This window comes from Patella vulgata, chromosome 9 (genome assembly GCF_932274485.2).
Source record: "Patella vulgata chromosome 9, xgPatVulg1.2, whole genome shotgun sequence".
NCBI classification, from domain to species: domain Eukaryota; kingdom Metazoa; phylum Mollusca; class Gastropoda; family Patellidae; genus Patella; species Patella vulgata.
In genome coordinates this window covers 43480253-43494141 of record NC_065887.2, presented here as the reverse complement: position 1 = coordinate 43494141, position 13889 = coordinate 43480253, and the positions used below count along the sequence as shown (strand labels likewise).

Below are 13889 nucleotides of genomic sequence, written 5' to 3'. Positions count from 1 at the left end.
AGTGTATCACTGATTACAGATATTGTGTATCACTGACTACAGATGGTATGTATCACTGACTACAGATGGTGTGTATCACTGACTACAGATGGTGTTTATCACTGACTACATTGATTACAGAGTGTGTGCCACTGATCACCACAGATTGTGGGTCACTGATTACACAATGTGTGCATCACTGATTACAGATGATATGCATCACTGATTACAGATTATATGCATCACTGATTACAGGTGGCATGCATCACTGATTAAAGATGATATGCATCACTGATTACGGACAATCAGACCGATTACAGGTGATGTGTGTCACTGATTACAGATGATATGCAACACTGATTACAGAAGGTATGTATTACAGGTGGTGTATGTGTATCACTGATTACACAAGGTCTATACTACTCCTTATTTACACTAAATAGGAAATATACAATTTTCCTTAACAATTTAAAAAATGATTTTATAACTTAATTTACAGAAAAAAAAAGAAGTTGCAATCTATATCGATACTAACAACTCGCCTGATGCCAGAGTGGAGTGAATATTTACGAGCTCATAGATAGTTATCTTGTTTATGTTTGGTTTTATTTTTGGATAGATAATTTTAACTAAAGGGTGTTGATGAAAAAAAAAAAATTTGGTATTAAATGTACAAAAAAGGGGGCCCATAGATTTACCCTAAACAATCTGTATTTTGAATAAAACAACACATTTTTATTGTTTTTTCTTTCCTTTTATATGTATAGATGATTAATATTCCCTAAACATAAAAAAAAATAAAAACAAAAAAAAGGGAATAAATTTAGGAAATATTAATCACCTATAGATATTTATAAAGAAAACATAAAAATCTAGTGTTTTAATAACAGTTATTTTACAATATGTAAATACAACTCAACGCTTACTCGGGCCCGTAGCCAGCTCTTAAAATTTGGTGGGGCTGCGGAATTTTTTGGAGCAGCTGAGGATGTGGCTGGCTAAGAAGGCTCCTAACAAGAAATCATTTTTGTTGGCAAAAATATTGGGCTTGGGGGGGGGGGGGCTAATTCGATTTGGGCGGGGGGGGGGGGGTCTTTCTTGCTTCAAACTGCAATTTATTTCCTTTTTTTTTCAGAACTGTTAAAAAAATTTTTAGGGAATATTAATCATTTATCTATATATTGATATAAAAATAAAGAAAACTGTTGTTTTATTCGAAATACAGGTTGTTTTGGGTAAATCTATGAAACGCAAAAAAAAATATGTAGCCGGTGATTGGAAAAACAACCAGTACAAGTGTGATAAATCGATCGGCACTCTTTTATACCTGCCCGGATTTCATTTGTTTTTTTTTCTTGAAATCAACTGCATTTTCCATCTCAGCAATAGCAGTCTGGATTTAGTATCTTGACATCACGTGATGTGTCATGTGACAGTAAGAAGAACAAAATGGTGGTCTTGTCATGCTGTTTCAAAATAGTTTGCATGTCTTTATTGTGGTTATATTAAATACTACCTAATTATAAATGGCAGATAAAACAGGCGATGTCTTCGATGAGGAAGAAGATGAAAAGGTGGTGATTGAAAAAGAATATTCAAAAGTAAAAGAAAAATTAGAAAAGGTATGTGCGACTAAGAAAGAAATCTATACCGTAACACTAACAGTATTATTTATACTGTACGGATCAACGTACTGCGTCTCTTTCTCTTATACTGGGTATCAACGTACTGCGTCTCTTTCTCTTCTTATGGTTATAAGAAGAAAAAGAGACGCAGTACGTTGACCCGGCTACTTAGGGTTAGGGTTAGGGTTAGTAGTGGAAGTCAAAAGTAGCCGGGTCATCGTACTAGGCCGAGAAAGAGTGGAGAAATGGGTTTTAACGTCCTGTAGGTAAACAACCTCTATTTCAATAATTTCCTTGCATGAATGAATGTTTATTAGATGGAGGAAACTAAAGAACCCAGAGCAAACCCATGCAAGGGTTATACTAGGGCTATATGCTGTGACCTCATCATGGCTAATTTTCATATGGCATCAAATTTATAAACAGATGTTCGCACTTAAAATTATACTGATTTATATGTTACGAATCGGCATTGAATTCGCCTTTCAATGGTGTTATGTATATTTTGATACGTTAATTACATGCTGAGAAATTGTCCGTTGAACAGGGCATACAGCTTATCGAGAGATTTTCTCGCCATGATTGATTGTGGCCGACAGATTTTGACAACTTTCTAACTTTGTATGCTGTTTTTAGTCCTTTCAGAAGCTAACAGGGACTCATGCCGATCTAAAATTCCTGTTCAGTCAAAAAAAGGATATCCTAAAATTTATTATACTGCTTGCGCTAGATTTCTTACCGAATTAGAAGCCAAGATATGCCAAATTGAAGGAATAATTTGCTTTTCAATAATATTTAGAAATATAATTTTTACACGGGCATATGAATTAGTGAAGAAGAATATGTTTTCTACAAACTGCAAAATAAATTATCCTAAAACATTAATAAATAAATAGCTACGATCGTAAGGAATCACATGTCGATTCTCTACATAAATACAGGGGACTGGACTGGGCCACGTTACCTTCGCGGGAGATCTTCTTTCGAGGGCGTTTATACAGAAGAAGATTGTGCAACATAAATGTAAGTTTTCAAATATGCAGAACTCATTTTAATACAACTGAACCGCAAAACAATGTTGGAAATTCATTTCTCAGGTTTATAGAACGGTTTCTATTGCGTTGTATTGTATACAACGACTGTGGATATGTTTGACATACATAGATAGTCATGACTCATTCGAAATGCCAGAGTCGTTACAAACAAGTTGATTTAGTCTTATACATCCAGTATATGACATGTATGTCTGTCTACAGTAAAAAAAAACAAAACGTGTGAGTGGTACGGTCTTGTACTTCAATCAGCGGTTATCATTGTAATAATTGTGTACTATCAGGCCTGGTTGTTTTAGCTACTAGGTCTAGATCTTTTTATTATCAGGGGTTGGATGGCCGAATGGTTAGCACATGCACACTGTATCATAAGGCCTGTCATTGAGTCAGCTGGTGTGGTTTCGAATCCCTGGTTGTACGTGACAATAAAAGGTAACAAAATTGTTTCTTATGTGAGCAAAGTGAAAATGAAAATTTAGACAAGGAAGTAGAGTTGCATGATACTCAGGAATTGATTAAAAATTTAAGATCAGAAAATGAGGACTTAAAAAACACGAGGCTGGACAGGCAACCCTACTCCTTGTCACGTACAACCGGGGAATCGAAACCACGCCATTTGACTCAATGACAGTCCTTATAATGCAGCGCGCACGCACTAACCATTCGGCCATCCAACGCCCAACAAGGTATGAAGGTATTTGGTCTTTTGATGAAGTAGATGATAACATCTGTAGATTATCTTAACTGATGAGAAACAGAAAGAAAAATTTATCTGTGATGCAGTTTTATGCCAAATTAAATTTCATAAATCGGTTTTCATCTCTTCTGGTCCTAAAGAGCTATTTCAAGAATCCTTCCAAAAAACTAAATTGATTTCTAACTTAAAACTAATTTTGTCTTTAAATTTAAACATCACAGTGGATAAATCTGATAATTCTTTGTATTATAAAACTCAAGAAGAGGAGTTTCTCAGATATTTGTTTCTCAAAGAGAGAGATAGAGAGAGTGAGAGAGAGAGATTAACCTCCACTCGACACAAACAAGGTCATTTTGGAATAAACATATGGTTCAATTTTATTTCAATAATTCGCTTGCGCGTAGGGGTCTTTAGCAGTGGGAGGAAACCGGAGGACTCGGAGAAAACCCAGAGGTTGGACAGGCGACCCTACTCCTTGTCACTTACAACCGGGGAGTCAGTTGACTCAATGACAGACCGTATGATACAGTGTGCGTGGTAACCATTCGGCCATCCAACCCCCCCTTCTCAAAAAGAAACACCATGACAACAAAGACTATTAAAACAAGAGAAAACTGGTGTCCTTATTTTTGTTGCTGAGTTGTTATTTCATTATGTAGATGATGTTTATCTGTCTTGCTTATTTTCTTTCCTTAGTTCATTGTCCTTGGTTTCTGTCAGCACATTTAAGAAATACTGGTCAAGTTATACCATTATTTGATATTTTCAGTGTTGACTAGAGTAATACTCATGTAACAATATGAATTGCCTGTATATCTAATAATGTTATGCATCTTGTATGTAGTAGTATTATGTATCTGTACTTCCTATTTTTCAGATTAATCATGGTCAAGATTTGTGTAATTGGTTCCAGTCATTCCAATTTGATGAAAAAAGGAAAGAAACTGAGCTTACCATCTAGAATCTAATACATGTATAAAGTTAATGGAGTGCCATCCAGAAAGTGTTAAATTCTGTCAAGATTCATCAAAAAACGTCCAGTTTCCGCTACCGTGTAGTTTAAGAAACACAGTTTAGTTTTGACATTGGTCGTCTAGTTTATAAAACTAAATGGTCATAAACTAGACGACCGATGTCAAAACTAAACTATGTTTCTTAAACTACACAGTAGCAGAAACTGGACGTTTTTTGATGAATCTTGATGACATTTAACACTTTCTGGATAGCACTCTATTATGTGTATTAGATTCTAGATGGTAAGCTCAGTTTCTTTCCTTTTTTCATCAAATCTGAATGATACCCAGTCCCAAGTGAATTAGTGCATTATCCAGATGAGTATTGGTCTTCTAATTTATGTGTTCCTGGTGATGTTATGTTTTTTGGAAAAGGAGTGATGAAGGCTTCAAACCTGTCTGAGGACCTTGTTTCTAAACTTTGGTTTTGTTGTCCTGATTTAGGTGGTAATGATATCTGTGTTTCATCATCTACTCGTGCAATTTTTCAGAGCTTGTGTGCTCTAATAGAAAGAATTCAGGCATCTGGCTGCAGACATGTATATGTGTGGGGAGTATTGTTAAGCGGGGAAAAATTCTCAAAATCTCCAGTGTCTTACTGTAATGGTAATGAATCGCAATTAACCGTCTTTTGAATGGTCTTTTTTTGTTTTTTTCAGAAATATTAAGTTTCCTGTTGATTGTATGACAGACAAAATCCATGTTAATGAGAAAGGAATAAAAAATACTACCATCGTATTCGTTGTGTGTGTTCATTATATCATGTGTTATTGTAATTGGTTTCTTGTGTAACTGTTGTCCTGTTTAAATCTGCTCAGGCCGGTCCCAAGCCCGAGCTGTGAAAGGACGTGGTTTGAGAGTAGGGCTACAAGAACCTATGTAAAACAGAATGTTATGTCAGAAAACAACACCAAATATGTAAAATAATCATTGTCTTCATTAGCCCAGTTTGGAGCAGAACAGTAGGACGTTAAACCCCATTTCATTTCATTTGCTTTGATTCAGTACTATTTATACAGCACAGCTTTATATTGTCCTTTATAATTACATATAAAATTAGTTTGCTAGTGGATTTGTAAAATTTAAATGAATATAATGTTTCTTAGCATGTTCACTGAGCAACCAAAGGTGATCAGTATTGTACTAAATATGCAAAACCTTACAAATATTTTCTCAGATTAATCAAATGGTCTAAGGGAAGGTAACTCCCTTTAATTCCTTGTACATTGCTAATGCCACATTGCATGACTTTTCCATCCCAGAAAATACTTTTAAATATGATGCTTTTTGAAAATTAATTTAATCTTAAGTTTTATTTTTCTGGTCTGTTATTACTGTAATGATTTTAGAAGTGCAAAAGTGTTTTTTTTTTTTTAAATTGCTGTTTAGATTTACTTCAGTTTGATATGTTGGATGATGACATTTGCTCCGTTTTTTGTTTGTTTTTGGTTTGCGATAAAATAGTTTGTGGATCTTTCATCTTGATATTGTGGCAACCATCTTGGATTTCAAAATGGCTAATTTCAAACAATTATTTTTATAGTATGGTTTGATTCCAGAATTTTTAATATTGAATTTAAGAGTTTAGACTACTTTTTTATACATTTCACCGATGTGGTTACTTGTATAGTTGAATTTTACTACATATGCTTACATTCGTATTTCGTGTAGCATATAGCAGATCATGACTCATGCTGGAATTACACAATGGGTTCTTTGGGTTGTATTCCTAATTGTTTTCAAATTTGAGTGAAGTCTGTGTCACTACAGACCCGGGACTGTACAGCGCAGTGGATGCTTACGGCTAGCCCCCGGATCCATTCACTTTTTTTTAATTGTCTGTATGTTTATGTTTTCCTGAGTATGATGTCCTGTCCGTGTATTTGTTTTTGTGTAAATTTTGTGTGGTGCAGTCCCCCTGCACTTACTATTATTTTTGTTATACATGTAAAGGCTTATAAAATCCATATTACATTAAATAATGGTGGCCATCATGGATTCAAATATGGCTGACATCACCTAATTTGCATATTCGCATCACCTTGTGGTCCACATATGTTTATTTTTCCGTCAAACATTAGAGTGTCGATCGGGCATATCTTGTGCCAATTGTCAGCACAATCGGATGTTTTGTTCAGGTATTATTCATTATTATATGCTTCTGATCCATTGTTAATTCCAGAATTTTGTGTCATTGACCCCTGTGACCCCTCAGTGTATTTTAGAGTGCTAGAGATTTTCTCTATATAAAATCTTAGACAAAAAATAACACGATTCACCGAACATAAATATTCATATCTTGGCTTTTAATTAAGATATCTTCAATCTGTAAACGTGACTTTATCAAATAATGGTAAATAAATCCATTTATAATGAATTTTGCATTCATAGCCCTAGTTATACAGGTAACCCCATCAATATCACGTACAAGTATTTAATAGTATGACTGCTTTATTAATAGTATGACTGCTTTACTAATAGTATGACTACTTTATTAATAGTATGACTACTTTATTAATAGTACGACTACTTTATTAATAGTATGACTACTTTATTAATAGTATGACTACTTTATTAATAGTATGACTACTTTATTAATACTATGACTACTTTATTAATACTATGACTACTTTATTAATACTATGACTACTTTATTAATAATATGACTACTTTATTAATAGTATGACTACTTTATTAATAGTATGACTGTTTTTAAGTTGAACAAAGAAATAAGAGAGTATAACCATTGTTATAAAGGACAATAATTAGCCTGCCTAATTATTAATCACCATTGATAAGGAAGGTTATACACAAGGCCTGTATTTAAAGATGCCTTCCTGCTTGATGATATTCAAACTGATTTATCTATCAAAAGTTTACTTCGAATACCTGTCAAAACATTTTGATCCAAATAAAACTGCTCTAATCGATGTTTATCATGTGACTTGATTAGGGGGGAATCCATTATCAGCTTGCATTTGTTGTTAGTTTGCTTAAATAAATTCTTTAATTATCATCTGCCAACTTCTTGTTCTGCCATTTAATTGTAGAGTCTACTGGACATTTAATTCTATCAATGTTCTCACAACATTGATCAACACATACGAAGCGCTATTAGGTCACTCTTGAAAGTAGGCCGCTAAATTGACAGTCTGTTATTTAGAGGGGGTTTGATGGCTGAATGGTGCTGTATCATGAGGTCTGTCATTGAGTCCACTGGCATAGTTTCGAATCCCCGGTTGTACGTGACAAGGAGTAGGGTCGTGGGTTTTCTCCGGATCCTCCGGTTTCCTCCCACTGCTAAAGACCCCTACGCGCAAGCGAATTATTGAAATAAAATCGAACCATGTGTTAGTCCCGAAATGACCTAGTTTGTGTCGAGTGGACGTTAAACCCCATTTCTCTCTCTCTCTCTCTCTTTTGTTAGTAGATACCAATATATTTTTGTCCTGTGCAGGCCTGATTGGTGTTTTTTTAAGGGAATATAGTATTTTTCTAGTAAGATTGGGTGTCTCTACTTTCCATATATACCAAAATTGTGATACTATTTTTGATGAAATAACCACCTGATAAATTAGTGGGAATGTATCTTTAAATCAGATTGTAATTTATGTGTTATATTTCAGGAAGGTTATAGAGAAGGTCTGGAACATGGACACGGTATTTCCATACAGCAGAGTTTCAACAAGAGTTATAGATTCACTGCAAATAAATTATATCGCCTGGGAAAACTAAAAGGACAAATAAAGTAAGTAATTTATAGAAAACTCACGAGGTTGGACAGGCGACCCTACTCCTTGTCACGTACAACCAGGGAATCAAACCACGCCAGTTGACTCAATGACAGAATTTATGATACAACGTGCACGTGCTAACCATTCAGCCATCCCCCCCCTCCCCATAGAAAATAATTACCACATGACCAAAGTATTGTTTTGAAAAGGCATTAAATCCTGTTTCATACCTTTCTATTTCTTTTATAAGATTTTTAAATACTGTGTTATTATTTTCTTCAGTGCTGTTCTCTCCATTGCTCACAAGAAACCTGAAATACTGAAACCAAAAACCAAGGATGGTTTAGAAGATTTGTTGTCGAGTTTATCGGAATACGAACAGAAATTATTGTCACGCTTAAAAGAAACAGAAACAGCTAGACTGATAGTAAATGAATCCGCTCGTGTCACCGATCAGACAAGTAGCCTGTACGTCGAAGATGATTTCTCAGATTTCTTGGGATTAAAATCAGATGCAAGTAGCGAGTCAGATGTATCATGTCCTAAGGAAGTAAATTGTGAGGTCAAGGATGACATGAAGTTGTGTACGGAACACACTCCGAATAAGACTGTTGAAGAAATCTCTGAAACTCCTGAAGTCCAGCTTCGAGATCGCAGAATCTCAACGACGCAGAAACAATTTCAACTTCTTTTGGAAGGAATAGATACAGAAATTGCAACGTTTGAATCAAAATACGCTGCATTAATGGCTGAACAATTTTAACTTTTTTTAAAATTTTTATTGTTTTTTATTTGTCATTTCAACTTGCTTTCTTTTGTATTTTTGACATAGATATGTAATGTTTATTCATATTTGATAAAATTATTTATGCAATTGTTCTGCATTCTCCAGAAATAAATGGAAAACAAGTTTTCAGCAGTATATTAAAAAATCCAAATCAGCCAAGAGCAATATTATCTTGTATGATTTTAGTGCTCAGCCAATGAATCATCAGTATTCTTAAAATGTTTTAGTTTAAATTTTCGTGAAAAGGGCTCAAGATCTAGGAAAGAACAAGACCTGATTAAACGGTATAGGAATGATTACAAGACCTGATCCGTTTTACATCCATCATACACACAAAGACTAAATAAACATTTACGATTTTATTAAATTAAAGTAGAATAAATTCTTCTCAATATTCCCTAAGAGTACTTAGTGTTTTCGACTAAAATTGTTGATGCCGGACTTAATATGTTGATCAACTAGCTTGGTTCATGTCTGTTCTAAAGCAGAGCCAATTGTAGACTGACAGTATTAAGTTTAGTATGAGTGTTAACATGTAGTAATCCAAAAAATGTTGGTTCTTTAAGAATAGAAACGGTTCAGACAGCTATCCATAAATAATGTGGTTGTATCTGAGGACCAGAATATATTGTTTATCTAGCCCCATGTTGGAGAACATTGCCCTAAATCTGGCCCCATGTTGGGGAACATTGCCCTAAATCTTCCCCATGTTGCGGAACACTGCCCTAGATCTTCCCCATGTTGCGAAACACTGCCCTAGATCTGGCCCATGTTGTTGAATATTGCCCTAGATCTGGCCCCATGTTGCGGAACACTGCCCTAGATCTGGCCCCATTTTGGGGAACACTGCCCTAGATCTGGCCCCATGTTGGGGAACACTGACCTAGATTATATCTGTAAAAGTTTATCTATAATTGGTCAGCTGATGTCAGTTTATTAAAGATGTAGATTGCACTGTTATATTGTCTTCCTCTATATGCCATGTCCAGGCTAAATAATTGTAATTTGAGTATCTTGAGTATGTTATGACTGTTCTGCTTCTGTTCCTACTGTCTTCACCATGTGCAATTCTCAATATCTCAGTGGTTGACTTGGTGGAGATAAATGGATCCGATGATGGAAGTCTTAATGTTGCTTCTCAACCGTATCAACCTGTGATTCTCAGATAGCCACACAAAGCATGGGAAAACGCACAAACAGCAGCTGTATCTTAACTCCAGCTTATCCGAAACGAAAATTTGGATGTTGATCGGGGATCTTTCAAGAAACTATGAGTCTAGTTATAAAAAAGGAAGTCTAGTCTTTGGTGTTAGTGGTATTTTTGTTGAATTTTAATTAGGGTTTCTCGGAGATGCTAAGTGTGCCTGAGTTTTGCCGTATCATGCAAAGTGTTAGTGTTTAACATCGTACTATTCTGTATAAACTGGGCTAATGAAGACGGAAATATTCTATAAGAGAAATTGTGCCCTGGAAGCCTACTATTATTTCAATTTCCAACTGTAAGGGCATTTTTAACATGATGCCAAAGATGTACACTGAAGCTTGATTTGTGTTTCTCTCTGAAATACTAGATACTTGTCCTTGCCAGACCCTCCGTCCTGCACCACTGACAAGGGTAAACCATCGCCTTGTTCGGTACTGGCCAGGACCTTTAATAAGTGAGCCAGCACCTAACTCACTTAGCCACTGTGGCACTAAATTGTTTCAGAGATAAGATTTTCTTTTTTATTGTCATTACACAAAATGCCATCAACAGAAAAGTCATATGACCATAATAGCTATTTATTGACCTTCTCCCTTTTGTGAGTTTAGACTTGCTTTGTTCCCTTGCTATTAAAATTTGCTTGTGTGTTTTTTTCAGGAATTTTACCTGGTAAACTAGATTTCAAAACTACTTTACAAAAACTTGTTATATAATAACGATTTTCATTTAGTGGTTTCTAAATAAACTTATTATATAATAACGATTTTCATTTAGTGGTCTCTAAATAAGCTAATTATATAATAACGATTTTCATTTAGTGGTTTCTAAATAAGCTTATTATATAATAACGATTTTCATTTAGTTGTCTCTAAATAAGCTTATTATATAATAACGATTTTCATTTAGTGGTTTCTAAATAAGCTTATTATATAATAACGATTTTCATTTAGTTGTCTCTAAATAAGCTAATTATATAATAACGATTTTCATTTAGTGGTTTCTAAATAAACTGTCACTGTACCTTTTGAGAGAGAGTAAATATAATTAGCCAACTGGTTGATCGGTTTATGTTTTACTGCCAGAATTTTTCACTAAATAATTTTCAAAAATGTGTAAAATATATCTCATTATTTTCATGTATTTTCGTCTGAATAAATTGTTTATTTGCTCATGCCATTAAGTGACTTTGCTGTAAATTTATATCCAGAGAGTAAATGTGATTAGCCAACTGGTTGACCAGTTTATGTTTTGAGGGTCGTCTTGGAAATGTTTCTACTGGTCTACCGTTTTTATTTGGGGCGGGGGACTGTTAGATATAAATGAAAACTTTATTTGTTAGGAGATCGTTGAGATAATAAATGGTGTTTTTTCCAACAAACTAAATCAACACTGTGTTTCACTATGATGCTGGAGACCGACCAATTTGGCACTGTTAAACATTGAAGGTTACTTTTTCTCAGAAATTGAACTTTTTGGATATCACTGATTCTTTTAGTGCATTAAAGGTACTTAAACTAATTTTATCGAAATTTGTGTTTGATATATATTATTGATTTAAGATTGTACCCTTCTAAATAATCTATATTCAAATCAATAACAAAATATTACATGATTCAATTTTAGTATAAACTTAATCTATTTTAGGTAGGGAGCTAGAAAAGAGCACCCATTTACTTAAGTGAGTCAGGGGCCCCATGCACCTTGATAGGCATGGATGACCTGTTACTAGAAGTTAGAAAGATGCATGTTGTACAAGTGTCTTGGTTTGGCTTGGTCCCGGGTTTTGATTTGGTTCTTTATGTCTTGTTTAAATGAAACCACGGTTCCCTATTGTTGTCACAGGGTATCTATTGTTGTCACAGGGTATCTATTGTTGTCACAGGGTACCTATTGTTGTCACAGGGTACCTATTGTTGTCACAGGGTATCTATTGTTGTCACAGGGTATCTATTGTTGTCACAAGGTACCTATTTCATAACAACAAAGGACCAGGTGACTAGAAAGCTTTTATTATCAATTTTTTCTCATCAATTTCTAGTGACAGGGGTAGGGTCGCCTGTCCAACCTTGTGGGTTTTTCTCTGGGTCCTCCGGTTTCCTCCCACTGCAAAAGACCCCTACACGCAAGCAAATTATTGAAATAAAATTGAACCATATGTTAGTGTCGAGTGGACATTAAACCCCATCTCTCTCTCTCTCTCTCTCTCTCTCTCTCTCTCTCTCTCTCAAACCATCTGCAAGATCTCTTTTTTATCAATCAAGCTGTTTATCTGGTATTGTGTAATTCATATTTATTGATATGTTTATATATTATACTTATTATTGTTGTGTGACGCGTGTACTCACATCTATTGAGTACCGAATTATTTTTTACTTTTACTAAATAAAACCCAATAGCCAAGCCAAACTGGGTACCAGGTCAAGTCAAACCGCTATAAAATAATATTATATGGAGTTGAATTTGTGTTTTTATTATGAAATTTGTTGCTTTATTATTTATTAAGATTGTTAAAAAAAAAATAATGTGTTTATTAAACTATGGTTTAGATGTTCCTGTGCATATTCTTTATGGCCACTTCATTAAAAGATCTACGTCTTCTTGAATGGAGTTATTCCCCTTTAATCGTGGTTCTGATTATTTGAGTTATGGAGACTGTATTTATATTATACTGTTGTGGTACTACAGGTCCATGATAATACTGTCACAGATTAAAATGACACAAGCAAAGGGGTTGCGGTTCCCATTTAGAATCCCCTACAGAAAGCAAGGGCCGTGGGTCTAACACATTTGCTTGCACCAGCGGGAATCGAACTCATGGTGACACCCATTTGCTTCGCTCTACACCGAGCTATCACAATCACACAACCCTTTATATATATGTCCAGCATGAGAAACCAATTCCCAGTCCCTCGATTCCATTTCCGTGACAACCAATCACTCCCAACTCCAGCTAATAATATTTAAAAAACCTAACATTGGGGATTGCGTGTGGATCTGAAATGTTTGTGTTGGTGATGAATAGTTAAGTCCAACTACATTCTTCAAGACACATCTGTTGTAATGTTGCTATCGTCCAGGGGCAGATCCAGGAATTTCTGAAGGAGGGATTTGCAAGGTTCCTGAGACAATGTATCCCCCCCTCCCGCATGGTCTCTGTCGTCATTTTGGCGTATATATACATACACATTGAGCTTTTTAAACATAGAAATTCAACACCTCTGGATCCGCACTCTCGTCATGGTAACTATATCTTTTAACTATATCTTTAACCTTCCCATAAGATGATAGGGCCTAAATAGAACCATTAGTGGAGTAACGTATGACTACATTCTACTACATTCTACTGTGATTGTTGTTTATCAGGGCTCGTATTCAAAGGAGATCTGAAAGATACATTCCCACAAATTTATCGGGTGGTTATTTCCAATAAAAGTATGGCTATTTTGGTTCTAGTAAAAATACTGGATACTCTGAAAAACATCGACCATGCCAGGGCGTCACTAACTGTCTGCTCGAGTGACTTCAAAGGTTGCATGCATAGAACTCGTAATTAATTTACAGTCAACGCCAGGTATTTGGGTTTTTAGAGTGTAGACACTGAAAGAACTTCACATAGCCAAGAATATGCAAATTACAGCCGTTGAATACCGATTTAAGGTAAACACTTTGTTATATGTAAAAATTAAGTATTTTCACTTAACTTTAAGAAAACCTTTGAATACCGACCCAAATGCAATTCTCTCATTTATAGGCTACCTTATGGTTAAATCTTAACCTCGTCTCTGAAGCCTTTGCGTT

General features: G+C 35.0%; 1 long non-coding RNA gene across 2 annotated transcripts; it reads left to right on the top strand.

Moving 5' to 3' along the window:
* The first annotated feature begins 237 nt into the window (after window positions 1-237).
* On the top strand, window positions 238-12642 carry LOC126832351 (uncharacterized). 2 transcript variants are annotated; one of them, XR_007684676.2, is made up of 4 exons: window positions 238-348; window positions 1513-1601; window positions 7993-8114; window positions 8383-12642. It is a non-coding gene; the product is annotated as an uncharacterized LOC126832351 (long non-coding RNA). The 2 variants fall into 2 exon arrangements; XR_007684675.2 differs by lacking the exon at window positions 238-348 and having other exon boundaries at window positions 1423-1601.
* The last annotated feature ends 1247 nt before the right edge of the window (window positions 12643-13889 follow it).